The sequence below is a fragment of the Schistocerca nitens genome, chromosome 6 (assembly GCF_023898315.1).
Source record: "Schistocerca nitens isolate TAMUIC-IGC-003100 chromosome 6, iqSchNite1.1, whole genome shotgun sequence".
Lineage (NCBI taxonomy): Eukaryota > Metazoa > Arthropoda > Insecta > Orthoptera > Acrididae > Schistocerca > Schistocerca nitens.
In genome coordinates this window covers 206731010-206751211 of record NC_064619.1, presented here as the reverse complement: position 1 = coordinate 206751211, position 20202 = coordinate 206731010, and positions in this window count along the sequence as shown.

The window sequence follows — 20202 nt, the reverse complement described above, 5'->3', positions numbered from 1 at the left end:
ACGAGAACCTCACAGGGGGCGTCCTGCAGCGGGAGTCAACGACCGGACAGGTGACACATACTTGAGAGCAAGTAACGGGCCACCAGAAGTAGGACAGAAAGAAGCTTTAGAAAACTGCGTTTCGAAATTCCAAATAGAGATGAACAAAACTAGTGACGCAGTTGATCACGTGAACAGCGAGTGCTACACGTATGATGTACGCATCTAACTTTCAGGCCTCTGGAGCAGGCACAAAACGTCCAATTGGCGGAAACGAACTAGGAAGGAGTAAAGTGCCGAGATTTCGATGCAGTTTATGGTAGGGTAGAGAGATTTTCCACAAAAAAAAGGGAACGCTCCTACTGGTCGAAAAAAGCCGTTACGTGGAGAACGAAAGAACCCACGTGGGGAGACAGTTTGGCTACAAGAAAGACAAGAGCGAAATTTTCGGGAACTCTTCTCTAAACTAGCGTCGAGTGCAGAACGGGGAGCATAACACTCTGTACGATGCAGAGGAGAAATTTGTGTGAACACTGCGTACACTGTGGCTAACATTCAGCTAGATATTAGCTGTAGCGGCGTTGAGCTCCAGTCGTGGAGAAACGAACCAGCCAGTTAATTATTTGTTCTTGCGAGGACTGAGAGGGCATTTTAATATACACCCTGCTTCAGCGATGCGCGTGTATACTGCCGTATATCCAAGACTAGGGATGAGTACATGTTTCCTCTCATATTAAGAAACATAGGGAGAGTTTCTGCTACAAAAAATCAGCTAAGGCCTAATTAGTTTTTATAGGAATTTAATGAACGAGAGGATCCATGCAGACGACAGCTCATCGCAGCGACCTTGGGTAATGTTTTGTTCAACTTGTCACAAAACTAAGCATCCTTTGTAGACTCGATTGTCATCCTAAATATTACCAGACTTTGAACTGGAATCGGATGATTTATTGTAGTACTGGCCAATATTTTGACATAGTCGTTAGAATAATTTTGTAAAGAAACGTCTAGCTAAAATTTACCATTGTTGTGTTTAGGATTATTTCACTGAGGACGAGATGCGTTCTTTTGACAACTGTCGTAACATTGCCACATTGTACACTGTGTAAACGTTTGTATTTTTGTGATAAGATTGCGACATTAAACCAAAAATGTTTACAGCTTCTGTCCTGAGAAACTTACAGAATGACGACCCTGCCAGGATGGCAATTGGTCTGTCTGGTTGGCAATTAGTCAAATTAGAAAGGGAAATTAAAATTTACGAATTGAAATTTTTTTTTCTTTTTTGTTTTGTGGTTTTTGTGACGAGGTTACCCAATGTATGTGTTTGTTTAGTGGTCAGAATACAGTATTTGTGTGATACAAAGGGTAGAAAAGTTGTATTAATAAATAATATAATGTGTATGTTTGTATAAAAGTAGCTTGTGCGTGACCTTGCTGGCGCGCGCAAAGCTATGCACATTGTTGTTGAGTTGGTTTGAAATTCTATAAACAGTGAGCGGCGTTGCTAATGATGCGTACATAGTCTAAGAAACATTCTATGATATTTTGGAAACGCGTAAGATCATATAACTTGCTGTTGACGAGAACTCAGGCTCGCGCAGTTCGAGAAAGACAGAGGTTAGTTAGACGATCGGAGACGGCGGAAGAAAGGATATTATCGCAGATAGGGAAACCTGAACATCTTGGGAGGACAGACATTGATGCACAACAAAAAGCATCGTGTGCTAGTCACGGAACGGAACGTAGTGATAGTACAGGGGGAATGATGGTTGTTTTGAGATTGGTATCACAGTCTAGGAATGCACAAACACAAATGACGGATCTAGTGGGTCAGAAGTAGAATCAGAGGACGAGCCACTTCAGTACGTTGAACATAATATAGTAATTGTAAATCATACAGGACAGTTTCCAATAGAAAGAATGTGTGTAAGTGCGTCCTCACTATGTACGGAAGTCGGTGAGACGCCTCGTGAAAGTCGCGAACGGCATAATTCACATAAGATGCGAAGAATGAGATAGTGTGTTCGCAATATTGAAGCAATTCACTATGGTCGTAAAGCAGACAAATACAAGGCTGGCAGACTTAAAACTTGAAACAAAAGCGGGGTTAGCAGATTTAAAGATAGAGACAAATGCTGGCTTAAATAGTCTCAAACTTGAAACCTATGCTGGATTCGAAAAAGTCCGCGAAGATCAGCAAAAATTACGAACGGAAGTTAATGAACAGTTTACTAAAATCCAGAGAGAGGTGAGAGACCAGCGCGAGCTTATACAATCGTTAATGGCTGACCAGAAAAAGATGCGTTCTGACGTTGATTACGTGCAAGATGCAGTGTCTTATGTTAATCAAACATTTGATAATTTAGCACGTAAGACCTCTGGTAAGGAGCCAGAAATCGTGGAAGAGCTTAATATCAGAATACGTGTCACGCGAGCCTCATTAAAAGATTCGATACACGCATTGAAAACATCGTCTCGAAAAATCAGAGACCGTATGAACAGCTTCGTACAGAACTGAAACAGTGTATCGAGAACCATACAGAAAGCAGTAGTGAGGCAACGGAATCGGCAGTATCATCCGACGTAACGATGGGCACAAATCCAGAAGCAAACAAGTCAGTTGTGCAATCTTCCGTATCAGTAGCGGAAATACAAAAAAAAAAAAAAAAAAAAAAAATCTTGAGATTCCAGTCGTATATCCACAAATTGTTGCGTCAATAATTACCGAAAAGAAACAGAAGCATATGGGAAGAGAATAGTTAACACAGGTGAGCGAAGCAGGTAATGTGCGGACACAACAGACAATGGAGCGAGAAACGGTAAACGCGCGCATTCCAACAGACCGGCATCCGACCCTTTGATCGTACGCGATTAACGCGAGAACAGAGCAAGCTGCGACGATACATGTACCAATATATCAATTTCCAAGTTATAGTACAACAGGTTATAGACCGCAAGTCAATATGAATCAAACAGGAAGACAAAACACTGACCCAGTAACGGGAAATTTAAACGAATCTTTCAGTCCGATACACGAGGAATGGTTCGGCTTAGATATCTGCACATCACTGCGTAGATACGATGTTAGATGGGACGTAAATCTGTCATCTCAAATGTGGTAGAACGAATACAAGAAAACATGACACAGTTGAAGGGAACGGATAGTGTTGTGAAAACACAAACGCCTTATGGTGGAATAGAAAAATTGACAATGGTCACTTTTTGGCAGTCAGAAAATTCCAACACTGCAAAGAAAGCGGGAACGGCTTACACCCACGCACGTTTATAATTCAATTCCAGATCGGTTTACAACAGCATTGGCCACTTAGACTTAAACTTGACTTCATTTGTGGGCATACGGATGTCTCAACAGCGGAAACCTTGCAAAGACTAGCTGCTAACTCTCAATAGTATGAGCAATTTAAATCCGCATTCTTGGAGCGATAGTGGTCCACGGAAACCCAAAATAGAATAAAGTATGAATTGTTACAGAAAGAGTTATTTGAAAATTCAGGAGAAAAGAAAGCAGTTAGATTTTTCGAAGAAATGACAAAAAAGAATCAGTGTTTAGATAATCTATACAGTGATGGGGAACTGATGAGGATGTGCACAATGAAGTCACCGTTACGTTATTAGCAGTCATTTGGTGGTAGGGCAGGAGATAATATACAAGCATTTAAAGGGATGTAAGGATGTTACGAGAACTTGAATTCATCTTCAGTGACGATGACGCGAAGAAACTTTACTTTCATATTGTGCACTATTTAGACAAATTTCCATCAAGCAAACCTTTGCCATTTTCGTATGAAAAAATGATAAAAACGCGATACAAATCGCTATCATCAATGGCTGCGCTCCTTGCAGCGGAAAGAAATAATTAACACAGATAATGCTTATTGAGGGAGGAATTAATGTTACAAATAATTATTCACTCATATTTATAATAATAATGAAAGCTATTCTCAAGTAATAATTAAAAAATAATTAAAATTTCTTAACAGACCTCAGTTTGATACGCGTCTTAAGTCCGCAACCTACAAAAGCCAACCAACAAAAAGTAAAAACAAAGGAAGACAAACGCAGATCATAAAAGGAATTTACAATTATCATTGTCATATACATCGATATGTCCAATTACATCATAAAATATTATATAAATAATTAATATTTATTTCACTTTTTTTCATATGTCGGATAGATAATGTTTATAACAGTTAGAGGCATAATTTCCTCTCATCGCATTGTGGCTAAAATTTATCTCGTGGATGTTGCAACGCTCGGACCTTCAGCAACCTTTCTCTCTGTCAACAGTCATTCCATTCTCAACAGAGACATGGCGAGGGAAACAGCCGACCGTTATTCCATGTTCGACGGAGGCATGCCGAAACACATTAAAAAAAGGATGATGATTTCAATTAACCAGGTTAAAGATGTAGGAGAAAGAACTAACTGTGACAGACTACTATCCCCCAAAAAATTGAATTTGGAGACTTTTAGGTGTTAGCAATAGATCTTTATTAACGATATTTTTAAAACTTTAATCTTGACATATCTGTAATATTTCCTTGTATTTCATATTTTTCAACATGTTTAAATTAAGAAAACCTAATACTAATATTTCTTGGGAGGTTAAGATTCTAATCTGTGAAACGTTTGTCAAAAATAGAGGGTATATAAATATGAGTGGGTTTAGGTATTCCATGACGTCAGTTTATTTGTTAAGTAATTAGTAGGATTAGAAATTTACTATGTTTGAAAATGTCAAATTTGCAAATTTATGTAAAGTAGTTATGTGTAGATTTAAGATTTTTGGAGAATATACATATGTTTATGAATAGGATTATACCTGTGAAGTCACAGGAATGATTCATTTGAGTTTAATATAGATCATAAAGATTTATTGTAAGAAGTAAAACTTTCTCAGATTACAATTGATATGAAAGCTGGAGATAAAGTGAAAAATATTGAAAAATTAGAGGATAATGTTAATGAAGGTTTCCTCAGCTTCAGTACATATCCAACATCATTTAACATAAATTAGGTAATCAAAAAACAGTTCAGTTCAAAGTCAACATTTTTAGGCTTGATACAAATTTATAGATAAGATCAAATTGTTTGAATTTAAGCTAAAATTAAAAGTGTAGACAACTATATTGAAAGAAAAGGACCTTGGATCAGTTAAATAGAACTGTATAAAAATCAGAAAATTAGAAATAATGTTAAATTTTGAAAGGAAAAAGAACATCACTTAAGACCTCAAATCCGTAAACATGAAATTACATACAATGTAAAACAAAACGATAAGGAGACTAGATCGAACCACCGATGAGGTATACAAAATATTATAATAGGAAATTGGTCAGTAAATATGTCAGTTGCTACAATCAGCAGTTTCAAACAATTGTGCACAGACTTCGATCAATTTCTGAACCACTGATCGACCCAGCGCAAAATTGAACATTGGAGGAGGAGGATATGTAGGGTGGCAGAATAAATGTAGGTCAGTTTCGCACCTTACATAAGAATTTTATATATAGTAACGGGAATGTGAGTTTCTCAAAAATAAGAGGAACGCTCCTTCAGGTTGAAAAAAAAACCGTGACGTAGAGAACAAAAGAACCGAGGTGGGGAGACAGTTTGGCTACAAGAAAGACAAGAGCGAAATTCTCAGGGACTCTTCTCTGAACTGGCATCAAAAGCAGAATGGGGGCATAACACTCTGTACGATGCAGAGGAGAAATTTGTGTGAACACTGCGTACACTGTGGCTAACATTCAGCTAGATATTAGCTGTAGCGGCGTTGAGCTCCAGTCGTGGAGAAACGAACCAGCCAGTTAATTATTTGTTCTTGCGAGGACTGAGAGGGCATTTTAATATACACCCTGCTTCAGCGATGCGCGTGTATACTGCCGTATATCCAAGACTAGGGATGAGTACATGTTTCCTCTCATATTGAGAAACATAGGGAGAGTTTCTACTGCAAAAGTCAGCTAAGGCCTAATTAGTTTTTATAGGAATTTCACAGAACGAGAGGAACCATGCAGACGACAGCTCATCGCAGATAAGTAAACACCGCGAGCAGAGGCGTAAACTTGTTGGTTCACAAGCTTGCATCCACTGTAAACTCGAGCGACCTTGGGTAATGTTTTGTTCAACTTGTCGCAAAACTAAGCAACCTCTGTAGACTTGATTGTCATCCTAAATATTACCAGACTTTGAACTGGAATCGGATGATTTATTGTAGTACTGGCCAATATCATGACATAGTCGTTAGAATAATTTTGTGAAAGGACGTCTAGCTAAAATTCACCATTGTTGTGTTTAGGATTATTTCACTGAGGACGAGATGCGTTCGTTTGACAACTGTCGTGACATTGCCACATTGTAAACTGTGTAAACGCATGTATTTCTGTGATAAGATTGCAATATTAAACCAAAAATGTTTACAGCTTGCAAGGTTGTTGTTCTGTCCTCAAAATCTCACAGAACGGCAACCCTGCCAGGATGACAATTGGTGTGTCTGGATGGCAATTAGTCAAATTAGAAAAAGAAATTATAATATTTGAATTGAATTTTTTTCCATTATGGTTTTGTTTTTGTGACGAGGTTACCCAATATATGTGTATGCATTATGGTTAGAACACAGTATTTGTGTGATTCAAAGTGTAGAAAAGTTGTATTAATAAATGAGATAATGTTTATGTTTGTGCAAAAGTAGCTTGTGCGTGACCTTGCTGGCGCGTGTTGAAGTTATTCATGGCGTTGTTGAGATGGTTTGAAATTCTACAAACAGTGAACGGCGTTGCGTACATAGTCAAAGAAATTTCTATGATATTTTGGAAACGTGACCTTGCTGGCGCGTGTTGAAGTTATTCACGGCGTTGTTGAGATGGTTTGAAATTCTACAAACAGTGAACGGCGTTGCGTACATAGTCAAAGAAATTTCTATGATTTTTGGAAACGTGTAAGATCAAAAATGATTCAAATGGCTCTGAGCACTATGGGACTTACCTTCAGAGTTCATCAGTCCCCTAGAACGTAGAACTACTTAAACCTAACTAAACTAAGGACATCACACACGTGCATGCTCGAGGCAGGATTCGAACCTGAGACCGTCTATGATCATATAACTTGATGTTGACCAGAGCTCAGGCCGGCGCAATTCGAGAAAGAGGTTAGACGATCGGAGATGGCGGAAGAACGGTGATTATCGCAGATAGGGCAAACGGAAGATCTTGACGGGTAGAGATTGATGCAGAACAAAAAATATTGTGTGCGAGTCACGGAATGGATTGTATTGATAGTGCAGAGGGAATGGTGGTTGTTTCGCGACTGGTATCACAGTCTGAGAATGCACAAAAACAAACAAATGACGGATCGAGTAGGTGAGAAGTAGAATCAGAGGAGGAGCGACTTCAGTACGTTGAACAAAATATAGTAATTCTAAATCATACGGGACAGTTTCCAATAGAAAGAATGTGTGTAAGTGCGTCCTCACTATGTACGGAAGTCGGTGAGACGCCTCGCGAAAGACGCGAACGGCAAAATTGATATCAATTAGTGACAGGTGAAGATGGCGAAGAGTTAGATAGTGTGATCGCAGTAGTGAAGCAACTCACTATAGTCGTAATAGAGAAGCGCTGACTTGTTGGAACTCCCTCTGTCATTGCAGTATTTGTGTTTTGGATCTTGGGAAAAAGGGCGCTCACAAAAGTGATGCGGAATGGAGGGGATTATGTGATACAACCAACAAACAGGCGAAAGTTATATAGCAGTTGCTAAAGACATAGTTTTGTCTCCCTAACTAAACGAGAGTTTTAGTGGAGTGATCAGAAATCCCCTCCAGAAGTGAAAGAGAGTTTTCTAAGGAATAACTGCTCTGTATTGCTGATCCAGGAGGTGCGAGGGGGGGATGGGGGGGGGACGACAGGTCGGGGTCGGCGTGGGATGGACAACTCCCTATGTATGGGGGCAACTACATACGCTGACGTATCAAAAAATGGTTCAAATGGCTCTGAGCACTATGGGACTTAACTGCTGAGGTCATCAGTCCCCTAGAACTTAGAACTACTTAAACCTAACGAACCTAAGGACATCACACACATCCATGTTCGTGCCCCGATTCGAACCTGCGACCGTAGCGGTCGCGCAGTTCCAGACTGTAGCGCCTAGAACCGTTTGGCCACTCTGGCCGGCACTGACTTATCAAGTACTGGACCATCAACACGTGACAAGTTCTGACAATCTGCTTTTTTTTTTCGTTCAGTCTCAAAGCTCTCAACAAGTTTTCGTGAGTGTGCTTTGTTGCTCCTTGAACTAATTTGTCGTCCATATTTTTTTTCAACTTACAAAGAAAAAAGTGGTGCGAGTGTTACAACAGCAGCAACTTTATCGTCCAACGTTCTGAACAACAATATTATTGCGCAATATTATGGCAATATTACAGAGCAGTCTACGGATCTACGGATAGCTTCATTATTATTGTACAATCTTAATGACTCTATATGGGCACAATCTCGTATCTGTTTCGATTCTTGAGAAAACAGCAACCGGTTGTGGACGCCGCACCTCTTGGTCTTAGACCATAGCGGGTTCTGCATTCCCAGTAACAAGAGACTCGGTGGCGGGTCGGACGTTCTTTGCACTTTACAAGCAATAGGTTTTCAGTAAATTATCAATAAAAATATGTTTTCCCATTTTGCCATTTTTCGCCCATCTGCCGTCACTCAGCAACCATTTAAGATTCATTAAGTTCTATTCCGCGTTTTAAATTAGCATTTTAAAGCAGAATACAAAGATACGTACTAACTCTAACGTTACAAGTCACTGAAGGACATCCCATCTGCCATAAGCCTTCCCATGTGTTACCAAGATGATAGATTTCCTACCCATTCTGTACAGAAAATTACAGAATATTAAACGATCGCTGGATCTGCTTATCGAGAAATGCTATATGACCTGCACCTCAGTCTGACTAAACGTCTCTGGACATTTAACGTGGTGGTTCAGAATGACTTCATAGTATGTATCACGGACAATATTTTCAGCTCATGACATGACTGTCATTATAATATACGAGGTTTATTCAAAAAATCCAACATTCGTAATACGGCGCCAGTGGTGTGTTGGAGCGCAATGCGTTTCGCATCCCTGGATACGCCTGTATTTAGTGTGTAGCTGCCAGACGTTTCACTGTTGTATGTCTGTCAGTTATTGTTCAATGCTGTATTGAGTGGAACAGTTTACGAATTTCGAGATGACAGAGTTAAAGGAGCAAAGTGTCTGCATTACATTCTGCGTGAAACTCAAGAAAACCTTCGCAGAGACAGAGAAAATGATGCAGGAAGCCTGCAGTGATGAGTGCTTAAGCCGTACTCGGTCTTACAAATGGTTCACACAGTTTAAAAATGGCGGGAAAGATGTTGAAAATGTCCCTCGTTCAGGACGGCCTTCGATGTCTACCGACGACGCCCATGTCAGGAACTTCAACGAAATTGTGAGTGCCAATCGAAGACTGACTTTCCGAAGAGGTTACAGAAGAATGTAAGATTTCAATTGGATCATTTCATGAAATCCTGACACAGCATTTGGAATGCATCGTGCTGCCGCTTAGTTCGTCCCACGGCTAATGAGTCAAGACCAAGGAGACCACCTCGCAATCTGTGAAGAGCTTTTGGATGGCGCAAATGAGAAAAAGATGTTCCTTAAGAGAACCATAACTGGTGATAAGACGTGGGTCTAAGATTATGATGTTGAAGCCAGGGTTCCGTCCTTACATTGGGTCGAGAAATATTCTCCAAGACTAAAAAAGTTCGTGAGGTCAGGTCAAATGTCAAACCAATGTTGATAGTTTTCTTTGACTTTGAAGGGTTAGTTCATCATGAATTCGTGCCACAGGGACAATCCGTTAATCGATGATACTACCGGGAAATGTTGAGACACCTGCGGGAAAATGTGAGCAAGGAACTGCCTGAGATGTGGCGAGACAGTTCATGGCTCTTGCATCACGATAACGCCCCCGCACATTCAGCACTGTTGGTGTGTGACTATTGCACAAAAAACGAAATCACTGTGCTGCCTCCTCCTCTGTAATCTCCTGACCCGGCCCCTGCTAACTTGTTTAAACAAAAATATTTGAAAAGTTTGAAATCCCATTAAAAGGCGGCTGGTCCCGGCGGAGGTTCGAGTCCTCCCTCGGGCATGGATGTGTGTGTTTGTCCTTAGGATAATTTAGGTTAAGTAGTGTGTAAGCTTAGGAACTGATGACCTTAGCAGTTAAGTCCCATAAGATTTCACTCACATTTGAACATTAAATGGACGAAGATATGGAATGACAGACGGGATAAAAGAATATTCGCAGACGGCGCTTCGCGCGATGAGTGTACCAAGACTGCTTTAGAAATGGAAACGGCATTGAGAGCGATGTATCAATTGTGGAGGAGAGCATTTCGAAGGAGACAATGCATAATAAGTAAAAGGTAATCGTAGAAAAATGTTGTGGACGACGTTCTGGAATTATTTGAACAAATGGTTCAAATGGCTCTGAGCACTATGGGACTCAACTGCCGAGGTCATTAGTCCCCTTGAACTTAGAACTAGTTAAACCTAACTAACCTAAGGACATCACAAACATCCATGCCCGAGGCAAGATTCGAACCTGCGACCGTAGCGGTCTTGCGGTTCCAGACTGCAGCGCCTTTAACCGCACGGCCTTATTTGAACAGATATTCTACACTCCTGGAAATGGAAAAAAGAACACATTGACACCGGTGTGTCAGACCCACCATACTTGCTCCGGACACTGCGAGAGGGCTGTACAAGCAATGATCACACGCACGGCACAGCGGACACACCAGGAACCGCGGTGTTGGCCGTCGAATGGCGCTAGCTGCGCAGCATTTGTGCACCGCCGCCGTCAGTGTCAGCCAGTTTGCCGTGGCATACGGAGCTCCATCGCAGTCTTTAACACTGGTAGCATGCCGCGACAGCGTGGACGTGAACCGTATGTGCAGTTGACGGACTTTGAGCGAGGGCGTATAGTGGGCATGCGGGAGGCCGGGTGGCCGTACCGCCGAATGGGGCGTGAGGTCTCCACAGTACATCGATGATGTCGCCAGTGGTCGGCGGAAGGTGCACGTGCCCGTCGACCTGGGACCGGACCGCAGCGACGCACGGATGCACGCCAAGACCGTAGGATCCTACGCAGTGCCGTAGGGGACAGCACCGCCACTTCCCAGCAAATTAGGGACACTGTTGCTCCTGGGGTATCGGCGAGGACCATTCGCAACCGTCTTCATGAAGCTGGGCTACGGTCCCGCACATGATCATATAACTTGATGTTGACCAGAGCTCAGGCCGGCGCAATTCGAGAAAGAGGTTAGACGATCGGAGATGGCGGAAGAACGGTGATTATCGCAGATAGGGCAAACGGAAGATCTTGACGGGTAGAGATTGATGCAGAACAAAAAATATTGTGTGCGAGTCACGGAATGGATTGTATTGATAGTGCAGAGGGAATGGTGGTTGTTTCGCGACTGGTATCACAGTCTGAGAATGCACAAAAACAAACAAATGACGGATCGAGTAGGTGAGAAGTAGAATCAGAGGAGGAGCGACTTCAGTACGTTGAACAAAATATAGTAATTCTAAATCATACGGGACAGTTTCCAATAGAAAGAATGTGTGTAAGTGCGTCCTCACTATGTACGGAAGTCGGTGAGACGCCTCGCGAAAGACGCGAACGGCAAAATTGATATCAATTAGTGACAGGTGAAGATGGCGAAGAGTTAGATAGTGTGATCGCAGTAGTGAAGCAACTCACTATAGTCGTAATAGAGAAGCGCTGACTTGTTGGAACTCCCTCTGTCATTGCAGTATTTGTGTTTTGGATCTTGGGAAAAAGGGCGCTCACAAAAGTGATGCGGAATGGAGGGGATTATGTGATACAACCAACAAACAGGCGAAAGTTATATAGCAGTTGCTAAAGACATAGTTTTGTCTCCCTAACTAAACGAGAGTTTTAGTGGAGTGATCAGAAATCCCCTCCAGAAGTGAAAGAGAGTTTTCTAAGGAATAACTGCTCTGTATTGCTGATCCAGGAGGTGCGAGGGGGGGATGGGGGGGGGGACGACAGGTCGGGGTCGGCGTGGGATGGACAACTCCCTATGTATGGGGGCAACTACATACGCTGACGTATCAAAAAATGGTTCAAATGGCTCTGAGCACTATGGGACTTAACTGCTGAGGTCATCAGTCCCCTAGAACTTAGAACTACTTAAACCTAACGAACCTAAGGACATCACACACATCCATGTTCGTGCCCCGATTCGAACCTGCGACCGTAGCGGTCGCGCAGTTCCAGACTGTAGCGCCTAGAACCGTTTGGCCACTCTGGCCGGCACTGACTTATCAAGTACTGGACCATCAACACGTGACAAGTTCTGACAATCTGCTTTTTTTTTTCGTTCAGTCTCAAAGCTCTCAACAAGTTTTCGTGAGTGTGCTTTGTTGCTCCTTGAACTAATTTGTCGTCCATATTTTTTTTCAACTTACAAAGAAAAAAGTGGTGCGAGTGTTACAACAGCAGCAACTTTATCGTCCAACGTTCTGAACAACAATATTATTGCGCAATATTATGGCAATATTACAGAGCAGTCTACGGATCTACGGATAGCTTCATTATTATTGTACAATCTTAATGACTCTATATGGGCACAATCTCGTATCTGTTTCGATTCTTGAGAAAACAGCAACCGGTTGTGGACGCCGCACCTCTTGGTCTTAGACCATAGCGGGTTCTGCATTCCCAGTAACAAGAGACTCGGTGGCGGGTCGGACGTTCTTTGCACTTTACAAGCAATAGGTTTTCAGTAAATTATCAATAAAAATATGTTTTCCCATTTTGCCATTTTTCGCCCATCTGCCGTCACTCAGCAACCATTTAAGATTCATTAAGTTCTATTCCGCGTTTTAAATTAGCATTTTAAAGCAGAATACAAAGATACGTACTAACTCTAACGTTACAAGTCACTGAAGGACATCCCATCTGCCATAAGCCTTCCCATGTGTTACCAAGATGATAGATTTCCTACCCATTCTGTACAGAAAATTACAGAATATTAAACGATCGCTGGATCTGCTTATCGAGAAATGCTATATGACCTGCACCTCAGTCTGACTAAACGTCTCTGGACATTTAACGTGGTGGTTCAGAATGACTTCATAGTATGTATCACGGACAATATTTTCAGCTCATGACATGACTGTCATTATAATATACGAGGTTTATTCAAAAAATCCAACATTCGTAATACGGCGCCAGTGGTGTGTTGGAGCGCAATGCGTTTCGCATCCCTGGATACGCCTGTATTTAGTGTGTAGCTGCCAGACGTTTCACTGTTGTATGTCTGTCAGTTATTGTTCAATGCTGTATTGAGTGGAACAGTTTACGAATTTCGAGATGACAGAGTTAAAGGAGCAAAGTGTCTGCATTACATTCTGCGTGAAACTCAAGAAAACCTTCGCAGAGACAGAGAAAATGATGCAGGAAGCCTGCAGTGATGAGTGCTTAAGCCGTACTCGGTCTTACAAATGGTTCACACAGTTTAAAAATGGCGGGAAAGATGTTGAAAATGTCCCTCGTTCAGGACGGCCTTCGATGTCTACCGACGACGCCCATGTCAGGAACTTCAACGAAATTGTGAGTGCCAATCGAAGACTGACTTTCCGAAGAGGTTACAGAAGAATGTAAGATTTCAATTGGATCATTTCATGAAATCCTGACACAGCATTTGGAATGCATCGTGCTGCCGCTTAGTTCGTCCCACGGCTAATGAGTCAAGACCAAGGAGACCACCTCGCAATCTGTGAAGAGCTTTTGGATGGCGCAAATGAGAAAAAGATGTTCCTTAAGAGAACCATAACTGGTGATAAGACGTGGGTCTAAGATTATGATGTTGAAGCCAGGGTTCCGTCCTTACATTGGGTCGAGAAATATTCTCCAAGACTAAAAAAGTTCGTGAGGTCAGGTCAAATGTCAAACCAATGTTGATAGTTTTCTTTGACTTTGAAGGGTTAGTTCATCATGAATTCGTGCCACAGGGACAATCCGTTAATCGATGATACTACCGGGAAATGTTGAGACACCTGCGGGAAAATGTGAGCAAGGAACTGCCTGAGATGTGGCGAGACAGTTCATGGCTCTTGCATCACGATAACGCCCCCGCACATTCAGCACTGTTGGTGTGTGACTATTGCACAAAAAACGAAATCACTGTGCTGCCTCCTCCTCTGTAATCTCCTGACCCGGCCCCTGCTAACTTGTTTAAACAAAAATATTTGAAAAGTTTGAAATCCCATTAAAAGGCGGCTGGTCCCGGCGGAGGTTCGAGTCCTCCCTCGGGCATGGATGTGTGTGTTTGTCCTTAGGATAATTTAGGTTAAGTAGTGTGTAAGCTTAGGAACTGATGACCTTAGCAGTTAAGTCCCATAAGATTTCACTCACATTTGAACATTAAATGGACGAAGATATGGAATGACAGACGGGATAAAAGAATATTCGCAGACGGCGCTTCGCGCGATGAGTGTACCAAGACTGCTTTAGAAATGGAAACGGCATTGAGAGCGATGTATCAATTGTGGAGGAGAGCATTTCGAAGGAGACAATGCATAATAAGTAAAAGGTAATCGTAGAAAAATGTTGTGGACGACGTTCTGGAATTATTTGAACAAATGGTTCAAATGGCTCTGAGCACTATGGGACTCAACTGCCGAGGTCATTAGTCCCCTTGAACTTAGAACTAGTTAAACCTAACTAACCTAAGGACATCACAAACATCCATGCCCGAGGCAAGATTCGAACCTGCGACCGTAGCGGTCTTGCGGTTCCAGACTGCAGCGCCTTTAACCGCACGGCCTTATTTGAACAGATATTCTACACTCCTGGAAATGGAAAAAAGAACACATTGACACCGGTGTGTCAGACCCACCATACTTGCTCCGGACACTGCGAGAGGGCTGTACAAGCAATGATCACACGCACGGCACAGCGGACACACCAGGAACCGCGGTGTTGGCCGTCGAATGGCGCTAGCTGCGCAGCATTTGTGCACCGCCGCCGTCAGTGTCAGCCAGTTTGCCGTGGCATACGGAGCTCCATCGCAGTCTTTAACACTGGTAGCATGCCGCGACAGCGTGGACGTGAACCGTATGTGCAGTTGACGGACTTTGAGCGAGGGCGTATAGTGGGCATGCGGGAGGCCGGGTGGCCGTACCGCCGAATGGGGCGTGAGGTCTCCACAGTACATCGATGATGTCGCCAGTGGTCGGCGGAAGGTGCACGTGCCCGTCGACCTGGGACCGGACCGCAGCGACGCACGGATGCACGCCAAGACCGTAGGATCCTACGCAGTGCCGTAGGGGACAGCACCGCCACTTCCCAGCAAATTAGGGACACTGTTGCTCCTGGGGTATCGGCGAGGACCATTCGCAACCGTCTTCATGAAGCTGGGCTACGGTCCCGCACACCGTTAGGCCGTCGTCCGCTCACGCCCCAACATCGTGCAGCCCGCCTCCAGTGGTGTCGCGACAGGCGTGAATGGAGGGACGAATGGAGACGTGTCGTCTTCAGCGATGAGAGTCACTTCTGCCTTGGTGCCAATGATGGTCGTATGCGTGTTTGGCGCCGTGCAGGTGAGCGCCACAATCAGGACTGCATACGACCGAGGCACACAGGGCCAACACCCGGCATCATGGTGTGGGGAGCCATCTCCTACACTGGCCGTACACCACTGGTGATCGTCGAGGGGACACTGAATAGTGCACGGTACATCCAAACCGTCATCGAACCCATCGTTCTACCATTCCTAGACCGGCAAGGGAACTTGCTGTTCCAACAGGACAATGCGCGTCCGCATGTATCCCGTGCCACCCAACGTGCTCTAGAAGGTGTAAGTCAACTACCCTGGGCAGCAAGATCTCCGGATCTGTCCCCCATTGAGCATGTTTGGGACTGGATGAAGCGTCGTCTCACGCGGTCTGCACGTCCAGCACGAACGCTGGTCCAACTGAGGCGCCAGGTGGAAATGGCATGGCAAGCCGTTCCACAGGACTACATCCAGCATCTCTACGATCGTCTCCATGGGAGAATAGCAGCCTGCATTGCTGCGAAAGGTGGATATACACTGTACTAGTGCCGACATTGTGCATGCTCTGTTGCCTGTGTCTATGTGCCTGTGGTTCTGTCAGTGTGATCATGTGATGTATCTGACCCGAGGAATGTGTCAATAAAGTTTCCCCTTCCTGGGACAATGAATTCACGGTGTTCTTATTTCAATTTCCAGGAGTGTATATCAGTAGCTCCTGTGTTAAGTGGTTCCCTTACATGTGACAAAGCAGGGCAGACGTTACTGCCCTCCTCCTGACGGCGGGGCTGTGATTTACGGTGCTGTTACACACATGAGACAAGAAAGGCTTAATATTATCACCTCTGCTCACCACGAAGCTGAATACCGCCCTGGTGGCGGTGCGTGTAGATGACACGCTACGGAAAGAATATAAGCGGAGCAGAGGAGATTGGGGAACCACTGTAGAGATGATGACTGCAAACGGGGAAATGCAAGCAGACTGTTATGGCCAGGCGCTTGGGAACGAACTCCAACGAAACAGAAAAGTGCCGGCCGCGGTTGCCCAGCGGTTCTAGGCGCTTCAGTCTGGAACCGCGCTGCTGCTACGGTCGCAGGTTCGAATTCTGCCTCGGGCATGGATGTGTGTGATGTCCTTAGGTTAGTTAGGTTTAAGCAGTTCTATGTCTAGGGGACTGATGACCTCAGATGTTAAGTCTCGTAGTGCTCTCAGCCATTTGAACCAAACAGAAAAGTCGGTCGACTGTTCGCGTACTGTCGTTGTATCGATTGAAAGTCGCAGAAGACAGTGAAACCACGATTAGGCTACAAAGTAATGGATGTCCTTGCCTCATCACAGATCATGCTGATGTTCTGTAAGGCAAAATAGACGGAGAGCTGTGGTAGAAAAGACTCCAGAGCACAGTGATACTGCAGGCACAGCTGTTTCGCAACACACCTCTCACCACACGATTGTGAACATAGGTCTCCGCAGCAGATGAACCCTACATGGTCCCATGTTGAGACAAAGACATCAACAATTACGAATGCGGGGGCACGGGGTCATAGAAATTCAACCGTGGATTAATGTAAATGCGTCATCTGGACAGATAATATGCGTTTCTTGTTACACCAGTTCGGTGGTCATGTCCGTGTATGCCGTTACCCAGGCGAATGACTGATGGAAATTCCTCGAGATCTGTGGTCGTTATCGATCTTGACAGCTGCGTTCAACGTGAACGATACTGTAGACCGCTTGCATTCGTTCGTGCTTGAGGTCCTCCCCGATAGTGGCGGCATCCACCAGGATAACGGTCCGTGTCACAAGGCAAGAGCCGGCCTTTGTGGCCGAGCGGTTCTAGGCGCTTTAGTCTGGAACCGCACTGCTGCTACGGTCGCACGCTCGAATCCCGCCTCGGGCATGGATATCTGTGATGTCCTTAGGTTAGGTTTAAATACTTCTAAAATCTAGGAGACTGATGACATCACATGTTAAGTCCCATAGTGCTTAGAGCCATCTGAACCATTTGAACCACAAGACAAGAATCAGGCTGCAGTATGTTGAGGAGCAAGCTAGTCAACTCATATTGTTGATTTGGCCACCGGATTCGTCTTATATGAACATCATGGAACATATCTGGTGCGATGATAGGCAGCGCTCCTTTCTTCCAGAAGTGATAGTTCTGCAAGGTTCGCCGGAGAGCTTCTGTGAAGTTTGGAAGGTAGGAGTCGAGGTACTGGCGTAATTACAGTTGTGAAGACGGAGCGTGAGCTGTGCTTGGGTAGCTCAGATGGTAGAGCACTTGCCCTCGAAAGGAAAAGGTCCCGAGTTCGAATATCTGTCTGGCACACAGTTTTAGTCTGCCAGGAAGTTTTATAAGTCAATGACACATCCTCAACCGATAAAGTCAAGGCGATAGTCTTCTGGGACTCTGAAGGGGTTTCTTGTGCTTCGTCAACGTGCAACGATCAACTCTAAAGTGTATTGTGCTACCCTTAGAAAACGGAAGAAATGGCTTCAGCATGTTCGTCAGCATAAAAGTGCAAACGAAATTCTCATTCTCCCTGACGACACGAGGCCTCACACAAGTCCGCACACCGGAGAGGACCTCACAAAACCTCACTGGACTGTTCTTTCTCATCCACACAACAGCCTGGGTCTCGCACCTTCCGAATTCCGTCAGTTTGGCCCAATGAAGTATACACTCCACAGGAAGCAGTACCTCGGTGATGGGGACGTTATTGATGCAGCAAGATGTTGGCTCCGATGTCGACCAGTAGAGAGGTGCAAATAAGGTAGTCTAAGGCTGTCGCATTTAAGAGAGATTACATTAAAAATTTTATTTTGTACCAGATAGAGTGGGGAATAATATGATAATATAACGTGTGACTAGGGCCTAACGTCAGGTAGACCGATCGCCAGGTGCAAGTCTTTCGATGTGACGGTACTTCGTCGTCTCGCGCGTCGATGGGGGTGAAATGATGATGATTAGTGCAACACAACACCCAGTCCCTGAGCGGAGAAACTCTCCGACCCAGCCGGGAATCGAACCCGGGCCCTTGACATTCTGCCGCGCTGACCACTCAGCTACCGGGGGCGGACGGGAATAATATTTTGTATTGGAATAAGGCCAACCTGCTTTCAGCAAAACTGGTACATCACTTACTGAACGCCACTCGTAGTTACATAACAAATTTTGATATATTTTGGCAGCTGTAAACGTTAAACATAATGTGGGAATTTCAAAAACGTTGCTACATTGTCCGCTATAAGTTAGTGAAATCTGCTCATATATATACAGGGTGGTCCATTGATAGTAACCGGCCCAAATGTCTCTGGAAATAAGCATCAAACGAAAAAACTACAAAGTACGAAACTCGTCTAGCTTGAAGGGGGAAACCAGATGGTACCATAGTTGGCCCGCTAGATGGCGCTGACATAGGTCAAACGGATATTAACTGCATTTTTTAAAATATGAACCCCCATTTTTATTACATATTCGTGTTGTAAGTAAAGAAATATGAATGTTTCAGTTGGACCACTTTTTTCGCTTTGTGATAGATGGCGCTGTAATAGTCATAAGCGTGGAAGTACGTGGTATCACGCAACATTCCGCCAGTGCGAACGGTATTAGCTTCGTGATACATTACCCGTGTTAAAATGGACCGTTTACCAATTGCGGAAAATGTCAATATCGTGTTTATGTATGACTGTTGTGCTGAAAATGCCCAACGGGCGTGTGCTATGTATGTTGCTCGGTATCCTGGACGTTATCATCCAAGCTTCCGGACCGTTCGCCGGATAGTTGCGTTATTTAAGGAAACAGGGAGTGTTCAGCCACATGTGAAACGTCAAGCACGACCTGCAACAAATGATGGTGCCCAACTAGGTGTTTTAGCTGCTGTCGCGGCTAATGCGCACATCAGAAGCAGACAAATTGCGCGAGAATCGGAATCTCAAAAATGTCGGTGTTGAGAATGCTACATTAACATCGATTACACACGTGCCATATTTCTATGCACAAGGAATTGCATGGCGACGACTTGTGAACAGTTCTGCCACTGGGCACAAGAGAAATTACGGGACGATATCAGATTTTTTGCACGCGTTCTATTTAGCGACGAAGCGTCATTCACCAACAGCGGTAAAAAAAAACCGGCATAATATGCACTATTGGGCAACGGAAAATCCACGATGGCGCGACAAGTGGAACATCAGCGACCTTAGCGGGTTAATGTATGGTGCGGCATTATGGGAGGAAGGATAATTGGCCCCCATTTTATCGACGGCAATCTAAGTGGTGCAATGTATACCGATTTCCTACGTAATGTTTTACCGATATTACCACAAGATGTTTCACTGCATGACAGAATGTCGATGTACTTCCAACATGATGGATGTCCGGCACATAGCTCGCGTGCTGTTGAAGCGGTATTGAATAGCATATTTCATGACATGTGGATTGGTCGTCGAAGCACCATACCATGGCCCGCACGTTCACCGAATCTGACGTCCCCGGATATTTGCCATCGTGATCCACCGACAACGCTTGACAACATGCGTCAGCGTATTGTCAATGCAAGTGCGAATATTACGGAA